The sequence below is a fragment of the Colobus angolensis genome, unplaced genomic scaffold (genome assembly GCF_000951035.1).
Source record: "Colobus angolensis palliatus isolate OR3802 unplaced genomic scaffold, Cang.pa_1.0 Scaffold131, whole genome shotgun sequence".
Taxonomy (NCBI): Eukaryota; Metazoa; Chordata; class Mammalia; order Primates; family Cercopithecidae; genus Colobus; species Colobus angolensis.
The window spans coordinates 844,749-856,803 of NW_012114364.1; positions in this window are offsets into that span (position 1 = coordinate 844,749).

Here is a 12,055-nt window from a genome sequence, read left to right on the forward strand (position 1 = left end):
ATGAGAGAGAGAGAGAGACGAGAAGAGCGAGAGAGAGTGAAATAAATAGAGGATAAGAAGTTACCAGAGAAATAATTTTTAAAAAATTCTCAGAATTGAGTTTCTGATTGATAGGGCCCACTGAGTGCACCAAGTTACCTCATCTTGAAAAATCAGAATCCTGGGGACAAAAAGAAGATCATAAAGGCTTCCCGAGGATTTAGAATCATAATGGCATTGGCTACTCAAAGGTGACACTGGAAACTGTGAGACGATAGAACAATGTCTTTAAAATTGTCAGAGGAAAAAAAAATTATTGCTAACTTGGAATTATAAACAAATCACATGTGAGGATAGGGCAAGTTTTAATCTCTAATATTTTACCCCAGTCTTCCTTTTTTTCAGAAAGCTACAAAAAAAGAAACTCAAAGGATTAACTTAAGATCCAGAAAGTGGGAAATTTATTACAAAAAAAAAGAGACAATGGGAACCCCTAGGATGAGGGTGAAGGTAGATCTCAGACAATGGCTAGATAGCAGCACTAGACAGCCAGCAGTCCAGATTGGTGCAGGTTAGAAAGCTTTGGGAGAGGTAGGTCCAGGAAAATGAAATTCCTACTATACCTGAAGAACTTAAATGTACTGAGATGTAGACAACTGGGCTAGAGTTTAGGGATGATAGAGTGATTCAAAATTAAATGTTGTCTCCAGAGAAAAAAGTGACACTGATATATTTCATTTGTTTGCCTAGAAAACAAGATTAGATGAGATTTTGTTTGCCTAGAAAACTAGGCGAACTTCCTAGTAAGTGCTTAACGAATTGTAGCTATATAATATGGATTAATACCATAGAGAAATATATAAAGCTGCATAAGAAGACTTGTGAAAGTAGAACTTTACCCTGTCAGGAGATAGGAAAGGTGTCACAGTAGTAGAATGCCACAACGGGGTATAAGTGGATGAATAGAGTTTGACAGCTGATGAGTGGAAAGAACATTCCGGTGTAGAAAGGTATAAGCTGTAACATAAAAGTCTGAAAGATATGCGTTAGCAATGATAATATGAGCCAGGAAATTATATATTGTGCTTAGTTGACTTTCAAGCCTAAGGCCTACAGATAAATTGTTATAGACATTTAGGATCTCAGGGAATATTGCTCCCATGAATTCTTCCTGAGGAATGAAGTAGAAAATTAGCCTCAGATAAGCAAAATGACTAGAGAGGCATTGACATAAAGACTGGTGGCACTGGTCCTTAATAGGTCTAACATCACAAAAAGAGAGATAACCATACATTGTATACGTCCTGCAAGAGCATGGCAAGAGCACAGCTGTGAAGAAGCAGTGTCAAAAAAATTAAGCTTAAGTCTAATCATGATGGAAACCTAAGATGGGTGGAGAGTAAACTGAGAGAAAATTTGGAAGCCCCCAGGCCCTTGGTTCCATAAGAATGCGAGGGAAGGGTTGGAGTGAAGAATGACATGAGACTCCCAGTGCAGGTCACGTTCCAGTATTTAATCCAACTTTTTTTAATCTTTAAGCTGATGACACCTTTGGATATTGCCTATGATCTCTGAATCACACAATGTTGCTTTGCCTTAATTTTGGCTCTCTGATGAAAAGACTGAATTAATCACACAGCTCAATTCCTAGCACATTATCATCATTAGACTGAGCAAGGTCCTTGTCTTGTTTTAGTTATTCCCTATTAACCCCATTTCCCACTTGCATCTCCTTCCTCTCCTATAGGCAAACATTCTAGTCTTTTTAATGTGTTTTTTTGCTTGTTTCTTTATATAGTTCTTACAAAACATGTATCTTTGTATGCATGTGTATTTTTGTTTTACAAAAATGTGCATCATATACATCTTAGTCTTGGGCATTATGCTTTAAGTTCAGCCATGCTGCAATGTGCAAATCTGATCTATTGCTAATCTACTCTTCCAGTGATGGACACCAAGATTATCTTCTATTTACTGTACCATAAATATTGTTACAATGCACATCTTTGCATATGTCCCCTTGGGACATATGTGACCTGAGACTATGGAACTGAGACTATCTGAGCACAGGAAGGAGCTTAAATACTGCCCAATATTCATTTAATGATAATTAACAAGTATTTATTGAATGTTACCATAGCACCAGCTACTATTTTAGCTTCTAGGCATATAGTAGGAAACAAGATAGACAAGGTCCTTGCTTTCAAATAGCTCACTTTCTTTCCCTTTTTTTTTTTTTTGAGATGGAGTCTGGCTCTGTCGCCCAGGCTGGAGTGCAGTGGCTGGATCTCAGCTCACTACAAGCTCCGCCTCCCGGGTTCACGCCATTCTCCTGCCTCAGCCTCCTGAGTAGCTGGGACTACAGGCGCCCGTCACCTCGCACGGCTAGTTTTTTTGTATTTTTTTAGTAGAGACAGGGTTTCACCGTGTTAGCCAGGATGGTCTCGATCTTCTGACCTAGTGATCCACCCGTCTCGGCCTTCCAAAGTGCTGGGATTACAGGCGTGAGCCACCGTGCCCTGCTCAAACAGCTCACTTTCTAAAGAAACAGAACAAAGACTTTTTATGGGGGTAATAGTCCTATGCAGAGAATGAAAACATTGTGATGTGCTAGTGTCAGAATGGCTATTTAGATTAGTTAGATAAGAATAAACATTAGAGCTAAGTTCTTGAATGACAAGAAAAGGTCAGCTAGGTAAAGAGCTGGGTTAAAAGCCTCCTAGGCAGAGGACACGGTAAGTGCAATGGCCCTGAGGAGGGAATAGCCTTGACACATGGGAGAGCAGCAAGAAGGTCCAGTGTAGGAATGAGAAGGAGTGTAATGGAAGACAAGTGTATTGGTTATCTGTTGTTATATAACAATATTACCACAAATGTAGCAGCCTGGCACAGTTTAGCTGGGTCCTCTGCAAAGCGGCAATCAGGGTATTGGCCAAGGTAGGGTTCTCATGGGAGGCTCATCTGTGAATCTGCTTCCAAGCTCGAGTAGTTTTTGGCAGAATTCAATTTTTTGCAGGCTCTTGGCTGGAGGGCCTCAACCTCTTGCTGGCTGTTGGCTGGAAGCTGCCCTCAGTTCCTTGCTGTGGGGGCCTTCCCCTCATGGCTGCTTGCTTCCTCAACACCAACGAGAGAGAGAGAGTTTCCCAGCAAGAGAGGTTATAGTCTTGTGTAAGGTTATCACAGAGGTGATGGCCCATCACCCTGGCTGTATTCTGTTGGTTAAAAACATGTCCAGGTCCTGCCCACTCAAGGGAAAGGAATTATACTGGGATGAATACCTGGAGCTGGGGATCATGGGAACCACGTTAGGGGCAGTCAGCCACAATAAGGAAACAGAGGTGGAGGTTGGGGGAGGGTTTATATCATGAACATCATCTTAAGCACTATATAGTATGAACTTGTTTTTTCTAAGTGAGGTAGAGAATGATTAGGAGACCTGAGCAGGAGATTATATCATATTTTAAATTCTTAACTATCCCTCTGCTTCAGTGTCTAAGAGAAATTGTAGTGGGGTTAGCAGGGAAGCAAGAAATCCATAGGAGGCTGTTGCTGTAGAGAGGAGACAGTGGCCTGGCTTCGATGGAAGTGTATATAGAGAGAAGTGGACAGAATTGGGATATGCTTTCGAGGTAGAGTGGATAGCACTTGCTGACAGTTTATTGGGGGACTGTTCACAGACAAATTTAGTAGTTTGCCCAAGTTCACAAACTGTCATTGAAAGAGCTAGAATTAGAACTCTGCCTGCCTGGTTCTTCATCCTGTTCTTTTTCTACTATGCCATTATAGACACCATGATATATCCAGTATATCCTCTCTATACCAACTCTCATTGTCTGCCCTCTACCTCTTACCTTCAAATTTTGCTTTAAACAAATAAACAACTATTGCACAGGCTATTCTGAAGAAGAGGCATTGTTGCTGCAACTCTAAATCATGTTTTTAGAATTGGTAACATTAATAGTTATAGTGTCAGGTAGGCGTAGCAAAAGCAATGATCTTAGAGAAAACGTGTCTACTCCAGCATTTGCATTAAGCCAGACTACCCTTCTATGTAGTAACTTCTGTGATGCCCCCTGTACACGTTTATAGAAGCCTGGGTAGCCCAAGCAATGCAAAGCATGGGGAAAGATACTATGTTGTCTTCTTGATTTGTGCCGTCCTGAGATGTGGGGGTTTTGTCTTATGAATCCTTTATGTAGTGCCCTACTTCCTTTCCCTAGGCTGTCCTAATCCTTCCATGGGATGTATTCTTCCCTGGCTACTTTTAGAGTAGATAATGGCACATGAGTGGAAACTGTTTTTGTAAGAATAAGGACCAATTACTGAGTATTATGACAGGCAATGTGCTAAGTACTTTACATCTATTAGCTCATTTAATCATCAAAACACTCCAGTGAATTATAGTCTCATTTCAGAGGAAATAAAACTAAAGCCCTAAGAAGCTGACTTATTAGCTAGTGGTTTTGCTTACCTGCATCTGAAGGTAACTCTCTCTCCTAGAAAAAAATAATTTGCCTCAACAGTGAAACATTTAACATTTAAGTGAAGTTCCATTTAGTCTTTTTCCCCCATGTTGTTTTACTTATTAATTGTTAGACATTTTGAAAGAAACATTACGAAGCCTTTAAAAGTATACATCTTTTAAAATTTCCTATGAAAATCAACATGTTGTTTATTTTTCTTTCTTCTCCATGGCCCCAAGATAATTTCAGTGCCAACCGACATGAATAATATGCATGCTCTCAGGATTCCTGCTGAGATTAAGGGAAAAATTCTTATTTTAAAAGTAATTTGCTGAATTTTTTCTGGCACAGATATCTGCTTTAAAGCTTTAATTAATGTTGCATGGTTTTAAAGAGACTAGTTTCCAATAGCCCGAAAAATATCAACATTATGAAGAAGATGAAACAGATGTAGGAACACTCAGATCAAAGAAGGAGCTCAATTATCTTTGGAAGGTAAACGTTGCTGACCCCTACTTTTGCTGCCTGATACTAATTACAGATAAAAAGAATCCTAGGAGGGCAATTCAGATGGGGCAGCTGGGAGGGGATACTGGGAAGAGAAGTAGGGAAGTGCCATAGAAAAGGTAAGGCAGCCAATAAAGGTACTTTATTTACCAGCTACCTTGTGGAAAAACCCTAGGAGGTAATGTAACATACAAACCTCAGAATTATCCCACTAGAGGGATGATGGAGCTGAAAAGTCAGGGATAAATGCTGCTCCTTGTGCCTTGTGTGTATGGTGGGGGTGGGGTGGGGGGGGTGCGGGTTGAGGGTACTGGAGTTCATTTTCTGTGCTTTTGACCTTCCTGTAATCCCATAAAACTCCTTGTTCAGTTGGGAAGGGGACTCTCAGGCACAGAGACTGAGCAGATATTGACAGTCGAAGTCACAGAAACACACTGACAGGTCTGAGGAATGTGAGCTGGGCATGGCAGCACTTGCTACACATGCTGTGTTAATGATGGGGAGGATAAACAGGTTGCATATGTTGCTGATGGGAGTTTAAATGTGGTTACTTCTATGGAAATCAATTTGGAAACACCTATCAAAAGCATAGTTGATTCAGTAATACTGCTTTGAAGGTTTTCTCCTACAGATATATTCATAAATGTGCAAAATGATGTATGAATAAGGTTATTAATTGCATCACTGTAAGGCAAAAGGTTGGAAATATCCTTAATATTTTTCACTAGAGGACTGGTTAAATTATGGTACCTTTACTTTTTGTATAAATTTATGAGTTCCAAGTAAAATTTTGTTACATGCATAGACTGCCTAGAGATCAAGTCAGGGCTTTCAGGGTATTCATTTCCTGAATAACTTACATTGTGTCCATTAAATAATTTATGATACATTTAAATGCAATACTATGCTTGTTTGAAAGAATGAGGAAGCTCCTTGTATAATGGTATACGGTTGATTGCAAAGATATACTGTTAGGAGAAAAAAGCAAGATGGAGCAGTGTTTGTATGTGAACACATTTGGATTAAAAAAATGGTGGTGGTGGGCCGGGCGCGGTGGCTCACGCCTGTAATCCCAGCACTTTGGGAGGCCGAGGCGGGCGGATCATGAAGTCAGGAGATTGAGACCATCCTGGCTAAAATGGTGAAATCCCATCTCTACTGAAAATACAAAAATTAGCCGGGCGTGGTGGCGGGCGCCTGTAGTCTCAGCAACTCGGGAGGTTGAGGCAGGAGAATGGTATGAACCCCGGAGGCGGAGCTCGCAGTGAGCCGAGATTGCACCACTGCACTCCAGCCTGGGCGACAGAGCGAGACTCTCTCTCAATAAATAAATATATAAATAAAAATAAAAAAAAATGGTGATGGTGGTGGGAGAATGTATGTTATATGTGCATAAAATCTATGGAAAGTCCCACCAAAGATAGTTAATACTTGTTAACTTGGAGGAAGGGAACTGAGGACAAGAGTGAGGGGATACTTTTCCTTCCGTATAGCAACTGTATTCCATTAGTTATTCAAAAATAAAATGTAAATAATTTACAAAGAACATTGTATCTTGGGGGCAGTTGGGAGCTGCTAAATTTTGTTTTAATCTTTCACTGAATAGGTGATCAGACCTGTTGGGATGGACAGGCAGTTGGGTGGGATGCAGAGTTTCAGAGAGCCTAAAGGGAGAGAGAATGACTGGATAGAGAAGGAACCAAAGTTTAGTTCCCAGGGCCAAAGCACCAATCAGGGAATAGTATTCAGCTGTTAACTTGTCAGGCAATGTACTTGGGTAGGTAGGGGACTCAGTCTGAAGGTAAATGGTATCAGGCTATCAGTTTTAACTGCATTTTTTAAGATTCTGTATGTCTATTTGGTATCCACTTATCACAGGACCAAACCATAAATAAATATGGTAAACTATATTTACCTCTGTTCTGTAAGTCGGCTTCCTGGGAACTCATGTGCAGACCACCTGATCAAGGTTGTGGCTCCACATACCTTCTTATCTAATTCTCACATACCAAGCCACTGTTTGCCCTGCCCTAAATCATCACAGGGCCAGGTATCAGGGAACTAGAGATCACCTCTATAGCCCAAAGCCTATTGGAATTATTCAAACTAGTCAATCCTAAACTGTTTCCCCTGCTCTGCCTTGCATTTGCTGCAGAACCCCAGTAAGGGCTCTGGTCTATGCCTTCCCCTCACTCCTGCCTCTGCCCTGCAGAAGTCGGCACGAATAGAGCCTCCTTTTCGCCTTTTGCCTTCTAGACTTCCAACGCTCTCTGCCATGAGTATACACATTTCCACTTAAAAACAAAAATAAACCCAGAGCCCTTAAAAGAAAGTTTTATTAGTATATAATTCACATACTGTATCACACCATATATATTAGTTTTATACGGCTACAAATTACCACAAATTGGTTGAATTAAAACAACAGAATTTGTTTTATTGAATATTGTTTTATTTTATTGAATATTTACAGAATTTTGTTTTATTTTACATTTACATAATTTACAGAATATTGTTTTATTTTATTGAAAATATTTATTTTCTCACAGTGCTGGAAGACTGGCCATCCAAAATCAAGATGTCGGCAGGGGGACGCTCCTGAAGGCTCTGGGGAAGAATCCTTTCCCTCCTTTCAATGTCCTGGTGGTTGTCAGCACTCCTTGGTGTTCTTTGCCTCGCTAACTAAATTCTTTACTGTCTCTGTCATCACATGGCCTTCTTCCCTGTGTCTCCTCCGTGTCTTCAAATCTCTCTCTTTTTTTAAGCCAGAGTCTCGCTCTGTCGCCCAGGCTTGAGCACAGTGGCGCGATCTCGGCTCACTGCAAGCTCCGCCTCCCGGGTTTATGCCCTTCTCCTGCCTCAGCCACCCGAGTAGCTGAGACTACAGGTGCCCGCCACCACGCCCGGCTAACTTTTTGTATTTTTAGTAGAGACGGGGTTTCACCATGTTAGCCAGGATGGTCTCCATCTCCTGACCTCGTGATCTGCCCGCCTCAGCCTCCCAAAGTGCTGGGATTACAGGCCTGAGCCACTGCACCTGGCCCCAAATCTCTCTCTTCTTACGAGGACACCAGTCCTTGGTTTTAGGTGTCCATCCTAATACAGTATGGCCTCATCTTAACTTGATCACATCTGCAAATATCCCATTTCTAAATAAGGTGATATTCAAGGTACAGGGGTAGGACTTTAACATATCTTTTTAGTGGATACAAATCAACTCACACCACCATACAATTCACCCATTTAAAGTATACAATTTAATGGTTTTTAGTATACTCACAGAATTGTGCAATCATTGTATCAACTTTACAACATTTTCATTGCCCCACAATGAAACCCTGTGGAAATCTCTATAGATTGCCTATTCTGGACATTTCATATAAATTGAATAATATAGTATGTGGCCTTTTGTGCTGGCTTCTTTTTTTTTTTTTTTGAGATGGAGTCTCACTGTTGCCCAGGCTGGAGTGCAGTGGTGTGATCCTGGCTCACTGCAACCTCCACTTCCCAGGTTCAAGTGATTCTCCTGCCTCAGCCTCCCCCATAGCTGAGATTCCAGGTGCCCACCACCACGCCTGGCTACTTTTTGTATTTTTAGTAGAGATGAGGTTTCACCACATTGGCCAAGCTGGTCTCCAAGTCCTGATCTCAAGTGATTCACCTGCCTCGGCCTCCCAAAGTGCTGGGATTACACATGTGAGCCACTGCGCCTGGCATTGCTTAGTATAATGTTTCTAAATTTCATACATGCTGTATCAGTACTTCATTCCTTTTAATGGCTGAATAATATTCAATTGTACAGATATAACACATTGTATTTAAGCATTTATTAGTAGATGGGACATTTTGGTTCTACTTTATTACTTTATTTATTTATTTATTTTTAAACGAGTCTTGCTCTGTTACACAGGCTGGAGTGCAGTGGTACAATCTCGGCTCACTGCAACCTCTGCCTCCCAGGTTCAAGCAATTCTCTGCCTTAACCTCCTGAGTGGCTGGGATTACAGGTGCCCACCACCACGCCCGACTAATTTTTTGTATTTTTTTTTTTTTTAGTAGAGACGGGGTTTCAGCATCTTGGCCAGGCTGGTCTTGGACTCCTGACCTCGTGATCTACCTGCCTTAACTTCTCAAAGTGCTGGGATTACAGGTGTGAGTCACTGTGTCCGGCCTGGTTGTTTCTACTTTTTGGTGATTTGGATAATGCTGCTATGAAAATTTGTGTTCAAACTTTTGTGTGCATATGTGTTTTCATTTCTCTTGGGAGTATACCTAGGAATGGAATTGCTGGGTCATATGGTAACAGTATGTTTAACTGAAGAACCACCAGACTGTCTTCCAAAGCAGCTACATCATTTTACACTCCCATCAGCAATGTATGAGGATTCCAACCAATTTTTCCACGTCCTCGTCAACCCTTGTTATTATCTTTTTTTATTATGATCACCTATGTAGGTGTGAAATGATATCTCATTGTGGTTTTGATTTACATTCCCCTGATGACTACTGATGCTGAGCATCTTTTCATGTACTTATTGGTCACTTTTATCTCTTCTTTGGAAAAATGCCTAATCATATTCTTTGCATATTTTTTAATTGGGCTGTCTTTTTATTAATTAGTTCTAAGAGAGTTCTTTATATATTTTTGTACAAGTACCTTATGTATAATTTACAAATATTTTCTCCAACTTTGTGGGCTGTCTTTTCACTTTCTTGATAGTATCCTTTGAATCACAAAAGTTTTCAATTCTGATGAAGTCCAACTTATCTATGTTTTCCTTTGTTGCTTGTACTTTTGATGCCATATCTCAGAAACAGAACTTTTTAAGGACATATTGTTTATTAAAAATGAGTAATATCATTTATGTGAAAAATTCTGGGCTAACAAAGTCATGGTGAATAAGAAGTATTTTTTCAAGTCACAAAATAACTTGTACCACTTTAGGCTTTCTTTTTAGAGTCACTTTTTTTGTGTTTCACTTAGGATTCTTGTCCTTGTACAAGAATAATAATTATGTAGATTACCATTTATTCAAATAGTTACGAGTGTATAATATTGCCATGATTCCTATTTGTATAACTAACATTTCTGTTAATGTTAGTTCTAACTTGTTCACAGAAAGTAAAAAGAATATAATTAAAATAATATGAAATTCTACCTCTCAAAGCTAATCCAAAGTTAAAGTTTATTTTATTTTATTTTTATTTATTTTGAGACAGAGTCTTGCTCTGTCGCCCAGACTGGAGTGCAATGGCGCGATTTCGGCTCACTGCAAGCTCTGCCTCCTGGTTTCACACCATTCTCCTGCCTCAGCCTCCCGAGTAGCTGGGACTACAGGCGCCCGCCACCATGCCCGGCTAATATTTTGTATTTTTAGTAGAGACGGGGTTGCACTGTTAGCCAGGATGGTCTTGATCTCCTGATCTCGTGACCTGTCCGCCTTGGCCTCCCAAGGTGCTGGGATTGCAGGTGTGAGTCACTGCACCAAGTTTATTTTAATAAAAAGATGCTCACTATATTTTAAGTCAAAATAGCAGAATTGCAAAATGTTTAGTACATTCCTATTTTTGTAAAAAATTATATAGATATTTTCTTGGAAATAAGTCGAGAAGAATATAAGCAAAAAGTTAATAATGGTAATCTATGGAGGGGGCAGTTTTCATGTTTTTGGGAAAATACTTTTTCTGGTTTGGTATAAAGACTGAACGTATGCTATAAAAATAAAGTGAAAACATCTTTCAGCCTTTTCCATGCATATTTAAAATGAAATATTTTACAAAATCACAATCTTACTAAATGTTTTATACCGTGTTTTATCCTGTGCTTTTTTCACTTCATATAATATGATGTCATTGAATATTCTTTGAAAAGATGATTTGTACTACTTGAATTAAAATTCAAGGCTTAGAGTCCCATCATTTAGCCATTTCTCTATTGTTGAATGTCTACGTTGTTGTTTACAATTTCTCACCACTTAAAAAAATGTGGTGCCTAACATTTTCATAAATAAATGATTGTTGCATCTCTGATTATTTTGATTGGGGAGACTCCTAAAGTAAAGGTTACTGGATCAAAATACATGAATATTTAAAAATGTCTTCCTGAATGAATTCCTTTGAAGACACTGTAACACTGAATTACTTATTCTTTTTGGTTTCAATTCTTCAAGTGTAATTGCCTATTTCTATACTTTATTTAGTGCATGGAAGCAGCAAGGGAAAGGCATGAAGCAGCCTGGAGTGCATGTTGCACTAGAAGGCAGGAGACCTAGATTCTTTAGGTCTTGGAAAACTTGCAAATTTCCAGCAGCTTTATATACCTTATCTTTCAAATAAGTGGGCGTGGGATTCCTGAGTCATAAATTCCACAGTTCTCTAGTTCTCCTTGGCTACTAGGAGAAATGCTGGGCTTCGTACTGTGGGAAAAGCAGTAAATACAGGTATCTCAGTGGAGGATACGTTTTCATGGCCTAGTCTCTAGACACATGCTTTTACAGAAACAAAATGAAATCCTTAACAATGCTGTTAATAGGTAATATTACGTCTGTTTTATTATCAGCTGTTTTACAGCTGAAAAAACTGAAGCCCACAGAATTTCAGTAACTTGCCCAAGAGCATTCAGCTAGTAAGGGGCAGGAATAAGAATCCAGTCCATGTGTGTCTGGCTCCAAAGCCCATGCTGTTGGCACTTTACAATACTTCAAAGTTGGACAGAAATCGTATTTTTATGGGCTTGATATTATTGATTTAATGACACACACTCACAAGTTCTACGCTGATTATTCCTCCTCTAAAGAACTTTTATTTCAAAGGTACTTAATGGTGGAGCACTATTAATGCATTAATTTCAATATCAGAAAAACAGTATCAACAAAACCAATAGGAATGTATAATTATAATTTTATGAAAAAATAAGCCTACCAAAATAGTAACCTTACAAACCAGATATTTCTCTAAAAATACTCTAAACTATTATGGCAAGTTTTCTTTTCCTACCTGAGGTCTACATTTCTCAGTTCTTTACTTTCATAAAAAGCTTCTCTTCTCAAATATTTGAATAGATACTCTATGAATCAGCAAGTATGTGACAATACTTTATATATGTG